This window comes from Rhincodon typus, chromosome 23 (assembly GCF_021869965.1).
Source record: "Rhincodon typus isolate 14 chromosome 23, sRhiTyp1.1, whole genome shotgun sequence".
Taxonomy (NCBI): Eukaryota; Metazoa; Chordata; class Chondrichthyes; order Orectolobiformes; family Rhincodontidae; genus Rhincodon; species Rhincodon typus.
This window is the reverse complement of record NC_063354.1, coordinates 14,109,975-14,126,403: the sequence shown is the minus strand read 5'-3', so window position 1 is coordinate 14,126,403 and position 16,429 is coordinate 14,109,975. Positions and strand designations below refer to the sequence as shown.

General features: G+C 38.0%; 1 long non-coding RNA gene across 1 annotated transcript; it reads left to right on the top strand.

Annotated features, from left to right (window-relative positions):
- The first annotated feature begins 95 nt into the window (after positions 1-95).
- Positions 96-15,540, top strand: LOC125485871. The gene is made up of 4 exons (XR_007264597.1): positions 96-158; positions 428-509; positions 13,709-13,753; positions 14,162-15,540. It is a non-coding gene; the product is annotated as an uncharacterized LOC125485871 (long non-coding RNA).
- Positions 15,541-16,429: the final 889 nt, after the last annotated feature.

Genomic DNA, 16,429 nt, shown 5'->3' with positions numbered 1-16,429 from the left:
GGAAGGGTCACTGGACCCAAAATGTTAACTCTGTTTTCTCTCCACAGATGCTGGCACAGACCTGCTGAGATTTTCCAGCAATTTTTATTTTTGTTGCGAAAGGTTCTCTGCTCTGCCAAAGTTCTGCCTAGGATGTGAGGCTGAAAATCTGTCTCAATGTAATTATTACTCATTTTATGCATGTCACACAACAAATTGTTTTGATATGCTAACCATATCACAGATTACAAACTGGATAAGACTGTCTAACATTACCTTTCTTTCCTGAAGGATATCTCTCTCATTTATAACATTTGAAACCTTTTCTGTTCCACTATCTTTATTACTAATTTGTTCAATAGGCCAACCACATTGCTTCAGTTGACCTGTTTAATTCAGTTGACATAATTTTGATGATATTTTCCTCTTTTCTGGAACTCAAAAGCAGCAGAAACAGCAGCAGGCTCTTTATGGCTGATCAAACTCTTTCAGAACCTCAAGAACTTACTAATGAACAAACCTCTTTGCAGGTGAGAAAATTCTTAAGGTGCTCACTTTATCAGTTCTTCGTGGCTCAGCCCCGTAAAATTGGGTTTCAATATTGTAGCCTTGTATTGAACCAGCTCCAACAACATGAGATAGCCTTTGTGAAGTTTGTAGGTCGGGAACTAAGTAGAACACTTCAAGGCCAAATACAATGTTAAATCATTTTTCGGTTTATGGGTGGTGCGTGTGACATTAGTGACATTTTATACCAATAACAATGTAACTTTTTTGGTATGTGCCATATAATTTGTTGATGTTATATGAACTGATACGACTTCATGGAAAAAAAACAGGATCCTTAACGGTTCATTAAAAGAAACACCATTGATATTACTTACAGATTTAAACAAATCTCAGCAGTTTCACACCTAAAATGCATATTATAAAACTGGATTAGTTTGCATGAATTTGGCAATTGTACATGTTAGCCTTGTCAGTTAGCAAATGTTTATTTACCTAAGACTAACTGATGCTGGGACACTGATGTGTAAAACATGTACTTTAGTAAATTGTCCCTTTCTTTGCAGCACATGATATTTTGCTTTTGGCAGCAATGGAGTATACATTCCCCCAGATGAACAATCTTGTCAAAATAAACAGTTTAATTTTTTTTTCAGAATTTTGAAAGCGCCATTAAGCACTGGTGAATTTAACAACCCTCTGCATTAGCGTACTTACATTTCTTGAAATGAATTTGTACTGCTCTGTCCTTGCATTAATTTTCACCTTGTATTTCGGAAAAAAAATCCATAATTTCAGTTTTTCTTTGGTTTATGGCTAAGTTTTCAGACAATAACAACAAAAACTTGCATTAGTCTAGCATTTGTAACGTTGTCAAGATGTCCTGAGGTGCTTCACAGGAGCATTATCTGACAAAATTGAGACCAAGTTATATGGAGAAAGTTGGACAAGTGAACAAAAGCATAGAGAAGAAGAGGTAGGTTTAAAGTAGTAACTTAAAAATAGAGAATTGGAGATGCTTAAGGAGCATATTACAAGGCTTATGGCATTGACAGTTGAAAGCATGGTTGGTCATGATGAAATTTCATAAATCAGGATAGGTAAGATATGTGTCACAATCCATTCCTTGTGTGCACATTTTTTTCAAAATTTTGTTTGCAATTTTACTTTAATTTTATAAGTTGTACTTGATTTTGCAATGGTCCTGTGAAGCACCTTCCTGCAAAGTGAATCCCCAGATTTGAAAAGACAGGCAAAAATAAAATTAATTTATTGAAAAAATGGTATGTTAACATTTCCCATTGCCATTAAAATCCCTCATTTCTGTAATTAATTAAAATATTGTTTTACTTCCCTTTCCCTACAGTTGACTTAGGCTGATGTTGTCAAGGGCAAGGTAAAGGGTGATCGAGACTCATAGGATGATATGTCTGCCTACAAATTTCATTAGTACCTCATACTCTACATGCTAATTTTCTACACATCTTCAAAGGGGACTAGACCTTCTGGTAGAGGCAGAAATCATCTTAGAAAACAAACAATTAGTGTTTAAACAGTCAGCAGATGCAGGATCAATGAAATCTACTGAGTGCTGTTTGATTGGCTGAGAGGATTGGAGAGGAATTTCCCAGGTTTTCTCGAAATTCCCTCTTTAGCCTGAGTTATTTTTCCTTTTTGATTCCTGGCTTTGGGCAGTTTATGACACTGCAGGTGTTGAGTTGTTGCGTGGAGCATGTTTGCTGGACCAGCTGATATTTTCCTGCCTCCCTTTTTTTTTGTAGTACCATTCTTTTAAGTAATTTGAAGATTTTGAGTGTGTTAGACTGAGGGCATGAAATGAAATCAAATCTTTCAGCTGCTATCTAATTAAATGATCGAACAGGGACCTGAATCTTCAGTTCTCAAGCTTAGTGGACATCTTTGAAGGGTGAAAAGAGTCTATGAACTGGACAAGGAAGCAATCTCTAAGAGAACAAAAACTATTTCAGAGATAGTAGGAACTGCCGATGCTGGAGAATCTGAGATAACAAGGTGTTGAGCTGGATGAACACAGCAGGCCAAGGAGCAGGAAAGCTGACATTTCGGGCCTAGACCTTCTTCATTTTTCAGGCAAGTGGAAAACGTAAAAACAATCTTTAATAAGCTTTTTATAATATTACACATCCTCAGAAAGGCACTATACATTTAAGACCACTGGCCTAGAATAAAAGGTCTCCATCTTGCCCTCTGTAGTTAGTGTGTCAGCTAATGGACCAATCTGTATTGGTTAGTCAGTCTATTGTTCTATGAAGCAGTCAATCAGCCAGTCAACTATGTATATAATGTAATAGTAGTATAGGTAATCATACCTAGAAGTAAACCATAACCAAGCTCTATGTAAGTCTGAGATGTCATATTAGTATACATAGTTGTTAATAAAATTCTGGATATCTGTCTCAATATGAGCCTGAATCTCTAAGGCACATTTTACATAGGCTAACATTTGAAAACTACAGTCGCACAAGTGATACAGACTAAAATTCACACAGACTAAAAATCAATTTCAGCAATTTGGTACCAAAGGCTGAACAGATTATGGCAGTGATGGCAAGTTGTGAAAAGTCATTTTCTTGACTGTCAACCCATCATGTGCCTGAGTCCAGAGTTGAAGTTCACATCTAACAAGCAAGACTGAAGGCTATAATTCTACTAAAGCACAGCAATCATAATGGGGGATCAATTGTGAGTACATTCTCTCTCTCTCTCTCTCTTTACAAATATGAGAGGCCACGGTGTGCCCAATTTAAAAGAAACCAACATCTATAAGAGTCACACAACAGCTCTAATTTGATAATGCAATGCTGGAATGAAGTAATGCAAAAATACTAGGAAAATCTATACTTTATTAACGTTTAAGGCCTGAGCTGTGCACAGTTATTACTCAATTCTGCCATTTTGTTTTCTTCGGAAATGGCAGAATGATAGAAATTAGGTGGATGTGACATCACCTCCAATAGTTTTTTGCAGAGAATGCCACATATGCGGTGGAATTTCCCATGCCCTGAGCAACGTGAGCAATGGTGAGAAATGTGGGTCAATATAGTGAGAATGAAAAATGCTGATTTTTGATGTTGAGAAATAAATTCCAATTTACCCCTTAAGATTTCAGCAATGAAATCAGAGTCTCACTGATAACTGCTGAGAACGTTATTTCCATGTATCTGCATTCCATTATTAACCCAAATTACTTCACTGTTATGCAGCTGGCATTTTTCCTTTCATCTTCTGAAATTCTGGATGAAGATAACTCCTGACTTGAAAACCAAAGTGGTTACTTTGTTCTGCAGGGAACTGTGCTGGGACCTCTGTTGTTTGTGATATATATAGATGATTTGGAGGAGAAATGTAGGTGGTCTAATTAGTAAGTTTGTGGGTGAGACAAAGATTGGGGGAGCTGTGAATAGTGAGGAGGAATAGGGTAAGGACTCTTTGGCTCACTACACAGGAATGTGGGTTGGAACTTGCATTTGGATTAAAAAGGCCAAATTTCTGAGGATTTGAAGCAAGGCTAGAAGATTCATCTAATTTGAGCTAAAGAGAAAATCCTAGTGTTTAAGACAGTTCTGAGTTTAAGAGCAACCAAGCTGGAAAAGAAAAGGAATGGAATAGAAATAAAACCTTCATGAGCTAAGAATCACTTTGGACTGGCTCCCAGAGAGTTGAATTTGTACTGAAGGCACCGTGTAAAATATATCTGTAAAGCAGGATTTTCAGTTGTGTTAAATGTAAAAGGGGAAAATTTGATTACATAGTTTAAAATATAAATTGCCTACAAAATAATGTTTGTTCAATAGTATTTTAGTCTGTTTGTTACAGTAAATGTCTTAAAGCATGAAATCACATTGTGTCCTTGTTTCAGTTATCAACTGAAAGTTCAAACTTCTTTGTAAAATTCAAGAACCTCAGTAGTGATCATAACAATACTCTGATAATCCTTAAATGCAGTGCTGAGGTGATACTGGATTGTAATAGAGGCTGATTTCCATGTGAAACACATCCACAGTATTAAATAGATATAATAAAATCTCAAAGAACAAAGTAAATTACAGCACAGGAACAGGCCCTTCGGTCCTCCAAGCCTGCGCCAATCTAGATTTTCTATCTAAACCTGTCGCCTATTTTCCAAAGATCTGTATCCCTCTGCTCCCTGCCCATGCATGTATCTGTCTAGATACATCTTAAATGATGCTATCGTGCCCACCTCCACCACCTCCGCTGGCAACGTGTTCCAGGCACCCACCACCCTCTGCGTAAAGAACTTTCCACGCATATCTCCCTTAAACTTTTCCCCTTTCACCTTGAAATCGTGACCCCTAGTAATTGAGTCCCCCACTCTAGGAAAAGCTTCTTGCTATCCACCCTGTCTATACCTCTCATGATTTTGTAGACCTCAATCAGGTCCCCCCTCAACCTCCGTCTTTCTAATGTAAATAATCCTAATCTACTCAACCTCTCTTCATAACTAGCACCCTCAATACCAGGCAACATCCTGGTGAACCTCCTCTGCACCCTCTCCAAAGCATCCACATCCTTTTGGTAATGTGGCGACCAGAACTGTATGCAGTATTCCAAGTGTGGTCGAACCAAAGTCCTATACAACCTAACATGACCTGCCAACTCTTGTACTCAATACCCCGTCCGATGAATGAAAGCATGCCGCATGCCTTCTTAACCACTCTATCGAGCTGTGTTGCCACCTTCAGGGTTCAATGGACCTGAACACCCAGATCTCTCTGTGCATCAATTTTCCCCAGGGCTTTTCCATTTACTGTATAGTTCGCTCTCAGGACACAATTCAAAAAACAGTAGGGAAAAATGTTTATGTCCAGCCAAACATGTATCTCTCATTTACTATTGCTAAAATATGGTGCTTGTTTTTTGAGAAAGTTGATTAGCACAAACTGACTGCAGTTCAAAAGTAATTCTTTGACTTTGAAGTGCGGTGTAATATTCTGAAAAACGTGGAAGATTGCATACAATTGTAAATTGTAAATTGTAAGGCATAAGAACAAAAATTAGACCATTCAGCCCATTGAGTCTGCTCTGCCATTCAATCATGGCTGAAAAGTTTCTCAACCCCATTCTCCCATTTTCTCCCCATAACCCTTAATCCCCTTGACAATCAAGAATCTATTAATCTCTGTCTTAAATATACTCAACGACCTGGCCTCCACAGCCTTCTGAGGCAGTGAGTTTCATAGATTCATCACTCTCTGGATGAAGAAGTTTCTCCTCATCTCCATCCTAAAAAGTCTTCCTTTTATTCTAAGGCTGTGCCCTTGGGTTCTCGTCTCTCCTACCAATGGAAACATATCCCCAACATCCACTTTGTCCAGGCCATTCAGTATTCTGTAAGTAGATTCCCCCCTCACCCTTCTAAACTCCATTCAGTATAGACACAGAGTTCTCAATGGTTCCTCATATATTAAGCTTTTCATTCCTGGGACCGTTCTCGTGAACCTCCTCTGAACCTGCTCCAGGGCCGGTACATACTTCCTGAGATATGGGGCCGAAAACTGTATGCAATACTCCAAATGTGGCCTGACCAGAGCCTCATAGAGCTTCAGAAGTACATCCCTGCTTTTATATTCAAGTCCTCTCAAAAAAAATACCAATATTGCATTCGTCTTCCTAACTACTGACTCAACCTTGATTTCAATCTTATGTCATAATAATTACCTTTCATATAAGAGGAGAAAATAAGGAGAATTATTGATTTTTTCATGTTTTTTTAAAATAAAATCACTCATGTGTAAGAAAATAATTAAAGCACACGTAAAATTCCTTACTTATTAAGAAAGGGCTGAGCAAATAATATTTTAGCCGTCATTTTTGGGGGTGGAATTTAACGTCCTCCCCTGTGGCAGGTTTAGTGGCAGGGATAGCATGCAATCAGATGAGAAGTTAGTGAGTAGGGATTCTGCTACCTTTGCTGTCTCTACTGTGATTAAGTCTAATTCAAGGGTCTTATCCCACTGCCAGTGGCATTGGCTCATGTGGAGAACATGACAAGCAACCTGATGTGAGGAATTGCTTGCAGGCTTCACGGGAAGTTGGGGGGGAGGGGATGTGCAGGGTATGTTCGTTTTTACAAAATTGTTGCCTCATCTCAGTCCTTACTGTTGACCCCCAAACTCCATGAACACCTCCGCCATCACAGACCTGTGACGTGGGATTCAAGGATTATTGAGGCTTCGAGCAGATGTCATACAGCTAGCAACCACCATCTCCCTGGTGGTGCTCTTGTTCTGGTTTCTGATTGCCTGGTAGCTCTCAGCAGATTGGAGTTCTGCCTTGGGTGAGGAGGGGTTCTTAGTTCTGGGAAGGTTATGACTCTGTCCACTCAAGCATCTGAGCACATTCAGCTTGGTGAGCCTTCCCAATAAGATGTGATTCAGGGCACTCCACTGGCTCAGCTCTGGATGAGATCCCCACCACACCCATTTGATCCAGTCTTTGGTCTAGGGATTCACAGCTGAATTTGAGATGTTTTAAAATGTCTCATAGATATGTTTAATGAGACCCAGAGACATCTTATTCACTCGAACCTCTGCTTCTCTTCATCCCAACCTGCCCCGAAACATTTCACTGCCAACACTGGTTTGGAAGGATAGACGTTGGAAACTAGGCTATGTTCCAGACCACTTGCAATTCCTTGTCCATTAGACATCAACTTGTTTCCAGATGTACTGTCTGTGCAATTTATGATGAGCAAATAGAAGACAAATGGCATTGACACCTGCATATCATCTGTTTATAAGTCAGGTAAGCTTAAGATCTGAACATGTTATCTATTTATCAATTTTCTTTTCTACGTTATCGATCACACCTCCTACACAAACAAGTAGAATTGTATTTGACACCAGATAATTATTATATATTACCTAGATTAGTATTTTGATATATTTATCAAAGAACTGCTGAGAATTAATATACTACAAAAATAATGAGTTCTCTTGGTAGCAAGAGTTCCAAAGTCTAGACAACACAAGCTGAAGATTGTGCAAAAAAATGAGTGCTGCCAGTTTTAGTAAATCTAAAACAAATGTTCTTAATACATATACTGCTTCCAAATCATCTGTATCCTATTGTCATCCTCACAAGAAGTGCCTTTTTGACCTTAGTCATTTTGTGAGGACATTATTCCTGTGCATTTTCCATTAATTTCTAGGGGCCCTCTTATGGAAAATCTGAGAACAGTGATTTATTTTCTGTTCTTTGGGTTTACTGCTGATCAGCCAAAGTTACTGAAGCCTCCTTGTAATTTTTACTGATTTTTTTTCACTTAGGATAGTGGCAGAAGCGTAATGACACTGGAGAAATAATCCAGGAATATTGGTCAATGCTGTGGCGGCATGGAATCAAATCCCACTGTGACAGCTACTGAACCTTAAATTAAATTAATGAAATCTAGAATTGAAGATTGCATCAGAAATGGTGCTGCAAACTATAATTTAATCATCTTTTAAAACCTATTTTCCTTATCAACCTGTTCAGAGATGTCATTACGCACCTCTCGAGCAGGTGGGACTTGAACCCGGGTCTCCTGGTTCATGGGTAGGGATACTACCACTCATCAATTGCCAATAGTTGAGGCCCCAGTAGTTGCTTCATTCCAATTTAAGTAATTAATCATTTTCTGTCTTCCATTGCCTAATTAAAAATTGGTTCAATAATTTGTTTTTACTTCATGAACTGTTATTTTGTCTAACAGTGCCTTCTGGGAAACCTTTATCAAATGTTTTCAGGAAATTCATATAAACTATATAAAAAGACACACCCCTACTATAGTTTCAATACAATAATTAATTAGGTATAATTAGATTCAGCAGACATGATCAACCATTTACAAATCCAAGTTTTTTCTCTCTAATCAGTTTAATTTCACAAAGTGCTTGGTGTCTCTGTCCTTCATTTTGAATCCAATATTTATCCTCTAATAGTGGTTAAACTAATAGGTCTATGAATTAATGGTTTCCCTCTCATCTTAAATAATGAAATTATACGTGCAATTTTTCAAATAAAATAATTCCTGAATCACAAGAAAAAAGATATGGTAAAATCATCTGCAATTTAATCACAAACTTCCTTTAAATTCCTAGGGATGAAATAATCAGATTCTGTAGATTTGTCATTTTTGATCCAATTATTTTTTCAAATAATGGCCTCTTGCTTATGTAAACTTCAGTTGGTTTCAGTCCTTGATTCATCATTTGGATTTCTCGGAACAACCCTGGTATATTCTCTGTTTCCTTCACTTGAAGGCTGACACAAAATAATTATGCAAGCTTGCCATGCTTTACTTTCTTTTGCAATATGAGCTATGTCTGTTTTTGAAGTGACCATGTAATAATGTTATGGCTAGGTGAGGAAGGGCTATCAGAATCTCTCTTTTTAACTCTATCTCTGTCAGTCCCAATGAATACTTCTTTGTTTTTTTTTGCTTGCAGCTATCACACTTAATTAAAAATTAGTTAATTAAATCAAAATGAAGGATTCAATTCTAAGGTTTCCTTAAGTGAAAGGAAGCTTTTTATCACCTATTATCCCCAAAAGATAATAAAAATTTGGCATCAAGTCCACGCACAAATATAGGTAACAAGTTTGAAATGAAGGGAGCACAGTTCCTTTGATGATCCTAGTGCCTGGTAGCTGTGGTCATTTTTATTTGCATATATTTTCAAAATGCTCAGAATGTGCATCCAGCATGAGGCTGCAGCTACAAGATGTGAAGCAGAAGTAGGCCATTCAGCCATCAAGTCTGCTTTGCCATTCAATGAGATCATGGCTGATCTGATAATTCTCAACACCACTTTGTTGCACTTTCCCCATAACTCATGATTTCCTCATTGATTAAAATATTCTTAACAAGTCTCTACAGCTCCTTGCAAATTGCACATCGATATTTCAATGAAGCAAAAATTCCTACAGCTGAATTTATATGGAGGCGGATAGGGCCATAGATAACTTGCAAAACTTCCAAGAGTGCTGTCAAGCATGGAAGTGAATCACTCACCATCCAGACTATGATAATATATGCTATTATGGGCAATGACAACTTTCATTGTTGATGTGCGGCTAAGACTGGGAAGCTTCATGGAGCACTCCCATCATACTGCTATGCTTAGTCACTCAGCTGGTGGATTATCTCTAACAAGTAGGTGGCTAATGCAAAGGACCTTGAAAATGCCATCCATGGCCCTTGTTTTCAGATGTCTCGTTGAATGGGCGAGTGTATGCTGTCATCATGTGCAAGATTTGGCAGCACTACCTCTTCTCAGAGCTACACGAGTAGCATACCAGAACTTCAAGACAGCCAGGAGCAGAGCAGAGGCCATCACTAAGGAGAAGGTGCAGGAGAAACTGAAAGGTCTGAAGATGGATAAAGGAGATAGCTGAGGAGATATTGGAGGTATTGATGGTGATTTTTCAGGATTTACGAGAATCAGGAACATTCCCAGAGAATTTCAAAATGGCTAGTGTAACACCTCTGTTTAAGAAAAGGGTGAGGCGGAAGACAGGAAATTATAGGTGCGTAGCTTGACATCAGTTGTTGGTAAGATTTTAGAGTCCATTATCAAGGATGAGATTACGAAGTGTTTGAAGTGTATGGTAAAATAGGGCTGAGTCAGTATGACTTTGTCACGGGGTGGTAATGCCTGACAAATCCATCAGAATTTTTTGGGACGATAATGAGCAAGTTAGGCAAACGAGAGCTAGTGGACGTGATCTGTTTAGATTTCCAGAAGGCCTTTGACAAGGTGCTGCATAGGAGGCTAAATAAGAGGCTGTGATGTTAGGGGCAAGGTAATGGCATGGATAGAGGATTGGCATACTGGCAGAAGGCAGAGAGTGAGAATAAAGGGGTATTTGCCAGGATGGCAGCTGGTGACGACTGGAGTTCTGCAGGGGCCACTGTTGGAACCATAACTATTCATGTTATACACCAGCAATGTGGAGAAAAGAACTGAGGGCAATGTGGCTAAGTATGCAGATGACACAAAGATATTTGGAAGGTCAGGAAGTGTTGAGGATGTGGGGAGGCTGCAGAAGGACTTGGACAAACTAGGAGAATTGTCAAGGACATGGCAGATTGCTGTTAAAGGTCAACCAGTATTGCATTATTGCACTGATGCTAGGGATGCCAGTCTATTCCAGGAAGCTGGGCAGTGATAAGTTCCTTCAATTTCAATGAGTGGTAGACTTGGGCTAGCATTAGATATGAGGAATGCCAGAGAGTTGAGTTGGTCATTAACGAGACATGTTTGAAATGATAATGCAAGAAAACCCGTTAGATCTCATGAGAGAAATTAACACTTAGCCAAAACAAACCACCTAAAATTCAGCCCAATGAAATGATGATGTAGAGTGAGTCAGAATGAGGGAGCTGATGTGGAGACTTCAACCTACCCTATGTGCAATTCAGTTAAAAATCCCTACAACATGTTTGTGGAGCATGTTTCTGGCACTTGATTTGTAGAATCCAGCATTTGTCATGGCTATTAAGGTCATACAAGGATCAACGTGTAAGAAGGTCAGTGTAAATGATTAACATAAGTGACTGTGACAGAATCTGTGGAAAGTCATTCCTCTTGCTTCAATCAACTCTGCAGGGAGTATGGGAAGGGGGATTGATGTTGGGTTTATGTTTGCTGTACACAACATGTTTAAAGCAAATCTGAATTTCTTTTCCATTGAAGCCCAATGCAATGTAAAAAACAGTTTGATTCAACTTGAGACCATTCCCCACAACTGGGTGTAGAACTAACAGCAAGGGCTATTTAAAGTTGCAGCTGAAATTAAATTGTGCCTTTCTCCTTGTAATCCCTGCTAAATTGTTCAGAATAAAGCAATAAGATAAAACCTAATCATTCACAAACTATGACTTTTTCAACAATAATGATGTGGGCATTTACTATTGCAAAATAAGATTCAAAATGTAGAAGCAAGAACCACAGATTCTTATCCTGAAGGCTTCAGTTTGAGACAGTACTGTGAAATCTGTTTTCCTAGAAATATCATCTACCTTTGCCCAAGTCAAAGTTCTTGGCTAGCTGACCAGTTTTCTGGGACTTTACAGTGAATGTTGTCATCTATAATTATCCTTTGAGAGAAATAACAAATGGTCTGATTGTTCTGGATTTTACACATCGCGACCTACCAATTTTTGCCTACCATTCAGTGAGCCCCAGCAGGGGTGTGTTTCCAGTAGTTTTTTTCAGATGAGTTTGTGCTGGCATGATTCATTATTTCCACTAAACGTTGTAGAGTGAAATGAATAAACAGCCTGCATGCAGTGGTTCGATAGTAACACTGTTCATCTAAAGACAATCATACATAACTCATAGACAAGAAGACCCAAGATCTGCCATATAGAGTTATAGAGCCATATATCACAGAAACAGACCCTTCGGTCCAACAAGTCCATGCCGAACATAATCCCAAACTAAACTAGTGACACCTGCCTGTTCTTGGCCCATATCCCTCCAAATCTTTCCTATTTGTGTACTTATCCAAACTGCTTTTAACCATTGTAATTGTACCCATATCCGCCATTTCCTCAGGAAGTTCATTCCACATGCAAAGCACCCTCTGTGTAAAAAAAATTGCCACTCATGTCTTTTTACAATCTCTCTCCTCTCACCTTAAACATAATCCGCCTAGTCTTGAAATCCCCCATCTTAGGGAAAAGACAACTACCATTAACCCTATATATACCCCTCATTATTTTATAAACTTCTATCAGGTCTCCTCTCAAACTCCTATGCTCCAGTGAAAATAGTCCCAGCCTATCCAGCCTTCCTTTATAACTCAAACCTTCCATACCCGGCAACATCCTGGTAAATCTCTTCTGAACCCTCACTAGCTTAATAATATCCTTCATATAACTGGGCGACCAGAACTGGACACAGTATTCCAGAAGAGGTCTCACCAATGTCCTGTACAACCTCAACATGACTTCCCAACTCCTATACTCAAAGGACTGAGCAATGAAGGCAAGCATGCTAAACACCTTTTTTCTACCACTCTATCTATACGTCTATATCTTGTCTATCTAGTTTGTAAATGTCTTTGCATTTGTAGGTTGAGCAGCCATTTTGTCCAAAATATGTCACAAGGTTGTTCCTTCAGTTTGCATCACCTCATTTTATAGTCATCCTTTAATAAAGCTATTGCTTTTATTTTGACAAAGCAAAAAACTGAGGAGGCAGAGGGTGTTGATGTGTCATTGTCTAGTCAACTTAAAAGTGCCAGTTCCTCACTTGATGAGTTAGATTTAAAAAGGCACCTGCAGTATGTATATTTTGTCCATTTTTGAAATGAACATGAATATGGACATTAGTTAGGCCTCTTTTGGAATACTGTGTTCAGTTCTGATCTTCCAGCTATAGGAAAGATGTTGTGAAACTTGAAAGGATTCAGAAAAGGTTTACAAGGATATCGCCAGGATTGGAGGGTTTGAGCTATAGGGAAAGGTTGAATAGGCTGGGGCTATTTTCCTTGGAGCATCAGAGGCTGAGGAGTGACCTTATAGAGGTAATAAAATCATAAGGGACATGGATAGGCTAAGTAGACAAGGTCTTTACCACAGAGTAGGGGAGTCCAAAACGAGAGGGCATAGGTTCAAGATGAGAGGGGAAAGATTTAAAAGGAACCTAAGGAATAACCTGTTCACGCAGAGGGTGATGCGTGTATGGAACAAACTTCCAGAGGAAGTGGTGGAGGCTTGTATAATAACAACATTTAAAAGGCACCTGGACGTGTACGTGAATAGGAAGGGTTTAGAAGGATATGGGCCAAATGCTGGCAAATGCGATTAGATTTATTTTGGATATCTGATCGCATGGAAGAGTTAGACCAAAACGTCTCTTTCCATGCTGTATGTCTCTATGACTCTATAACATTGTAAATTGCATAATTTTACAAAGCCACATTTTTGATTGAGTGTTGAAACGAACAAATTCCATCAGGCTAAATTCACATCTTCGGCCTTTGATGTTTCCTGTGAAATATTCACAAACCATCCATTTGGACAATAGACACGGCCTAATTTTTGCAAATTTCAGTTTTGCTGACGTGAAACATTCTAATTAGAATATACTGAATGGAAAAAATATATATATTTACAATATGAAATGTTTATAAAAATGATCAGGACATTTAATTTTTGTTCATTTAACAGAAAGGTTTTCCACCTTCTTTGGCACAAGGACTACCACATTTACAAGTAAGTATAATAGTCAATATTTTAACTAATTACAAAGCAAATGAGAGATTGTTTTATTTGGCTAAAATTATTATTAACCTACTGAGAAATAAATTTCCTGTCCTACTGCTCACCAATATGCTTTCCATCAACCAACACGTACAAGACATGTAATGTGGAATATTAAAAGCAGCATGAAAAATATCCAAACAGCACAAAGATCTCTTTAGCAGAACTATTCCATTTAAATAGGGCTCAGCCTTGTTCATTTTTTTCAATAGTGCAACAATATTAACATACTTCTCTGTAAGTCGAATTTAAGTTTGTTGGAAAAGGTATTGCTTACAGGCAGCTTGATTAACACAGAAGGGGGAATCTATAATGCTTGGAAATTGGCTTTACAGTGGAAATTTTCAATTTTCCCTGTAGAATTACCAGGAGACATATGAATGAAGATGCATTGGATCATCTTTCCAAATCGCGAAGCAATCATCAGAAAACTGGAAAAATGTGAAAATTGCAAAAGAATCTTTAAACTGGCATAAAGTGGATCACACTAAAATATCGCTTCAAAACCATATCTGTATTAAATATCAGAAGACTTTGAGTTGGGCTATTATTAGCTGCTTTCTTCATGTAGGAATCTGATGAAATATACAATCTTGAATTGTAAGCATATTTTCCTTTGAAAAACTTTGGAGTTATCTTGATCGTCAGGCTGTTCATTTTAACAGCTCCATTAATGATTTATGGACTAGTGAAACACATTTTCAGATTTTCTGACTATCTTATTCATCCAACATCAGAGATTTGCTAATCATGTTCAGAAAAACAAGCTCTACAAGTCCACTAATAGCAGTAGAAGCTATGCACTAAATGTTTGGATTCATAATTTCTTGCATGTTTTTTGGCAGTGATGAGCTGCATCAATATGGTGCTAGCTATAAGATAATAGATTAGATTAGTGGTTGATGCATGAAATGGAAGCCAGTGGACCTGTTGGAGTTTGTCATTGTGCACTGTGCATTGTCCTTGTCAGGGGTATACGAACAGCGGTAATACAAAGCAGATGTTGACTGGGGCATTTTTGTACAAAATGTGAAACTGTATCAGCATGAAAGATTTTAAAGGATTTCAGTAAATGAAAAGTAAGCCTTGCTAACTGCTAATGTGGAGGACAGGCCGTTTTACTTGGAAACATGTAACCAAACCATATGGTGCATAGACACTGAAAAAATGATAGATAACATAATATCAGACAATTTCCTAATCATACTCCATCCAGTGTTGGACATCCTTGCATCAGTAATAATGGTTTCCATAAACCGCTTCCACTTCTCCTGTTCCAAGGAGACACACTAAGTTAATTGTTCAAGTTAGAAAATAGATTCCCCTGATACTTTTCACAATTACATACTTTTGTGCCTTTTTTTTATGATTTCTGTGAATTACACATTTCCCATTGAAGTGCAATCAACATTCAATTCAAACAAACAAAGGGAAGGATTATTTTTTACAAATGCTTGACTGATAAATATTCAAATACCAGTTACTCCATTATTTTCAGCTCTTATTTATTGCATATATATCCGTACCCATTAACCTGTAAACAGTGCTTCCAAGTTACAAGTGTGCAATCAATTTATTGGTATGGATTTGGAACGTTGTTCAGTTCTGGGTTAGCTCTCTCATCTTAGTGTGATCCAGTTTTGGGCGTTAGAGGTATTGGTTCAACAGAAGGCTGTAACTAACGATTGTTAAATCAGTCATTTCACTGTTGTGACAGGATAACATCCACGTTTAAATCATTGTGGCATTATTTGTAAAATGTTTCCAGTTCCATAAGCTAATATCAAAAATTAAAGTCGTATAAATGTCATCTTCCTTGCCAACAAAATTATTTCAGTATGACATGCATTTTAGATTTGAATCATTTGATGCTCATAAAACTTTGGTTAAAAAGAGAGTCAAGGCCCCTTCTCAGTTAGAAATATTTCTATGAAAAGATTTGTCTTTCTTATATTACTCCATTACACTTCTTTAAAAACTGAAATGAACCACATTTCAGGTAATTCTTTATCGCCTTTACCTTTGTATAAGATGCTTTGGGACCATCTTAACCAAGGTTATATTTTTCATGGATTATTATTGAGGAGCATAAGATTGTAAATGTTTCTGTAAGGTGGGTGTTTTAAATTCATTGTTGATTGGCTGGATAAGTAAAGAATAGAACCATTCCAATGCAAGGTGGAGAACTGAAATGATGTATGCAAGGTATTTGGCTCCCCAGCCTCATTGTTGCTGGGGAAGTTGTAGGTTGATGGTTGTGGGAAGATCTGTGGCATTCTGTCCCAGCCTCCCAGTCTGAAGAGTGCATGAGCTGGGGAGCAGCAATGGAGAAATAACTATTCAGTATAGTTTCAATGTTAGCTGCTTCCTTGTAATGTAGCAACTAAAAGCTTTACAAATGTAGCAAGTCTCATTTATTGCTGGAATTCCTAGTACACTGAAAGCAAATTAATCTCACTGGATCAGGTGGAATATTGATTTTGTATCCCACTCAATGTTATTCCTTGATCTAATTCTGTCAGTTTGCTGATTGGTGGGTAAGGTTAAAATTGGCTAAATTGTGTAGCATGTAAAACACAATATTTCACTTTATTTTGTTACAGAGATAGTAGGAACTGCCGATGCTGG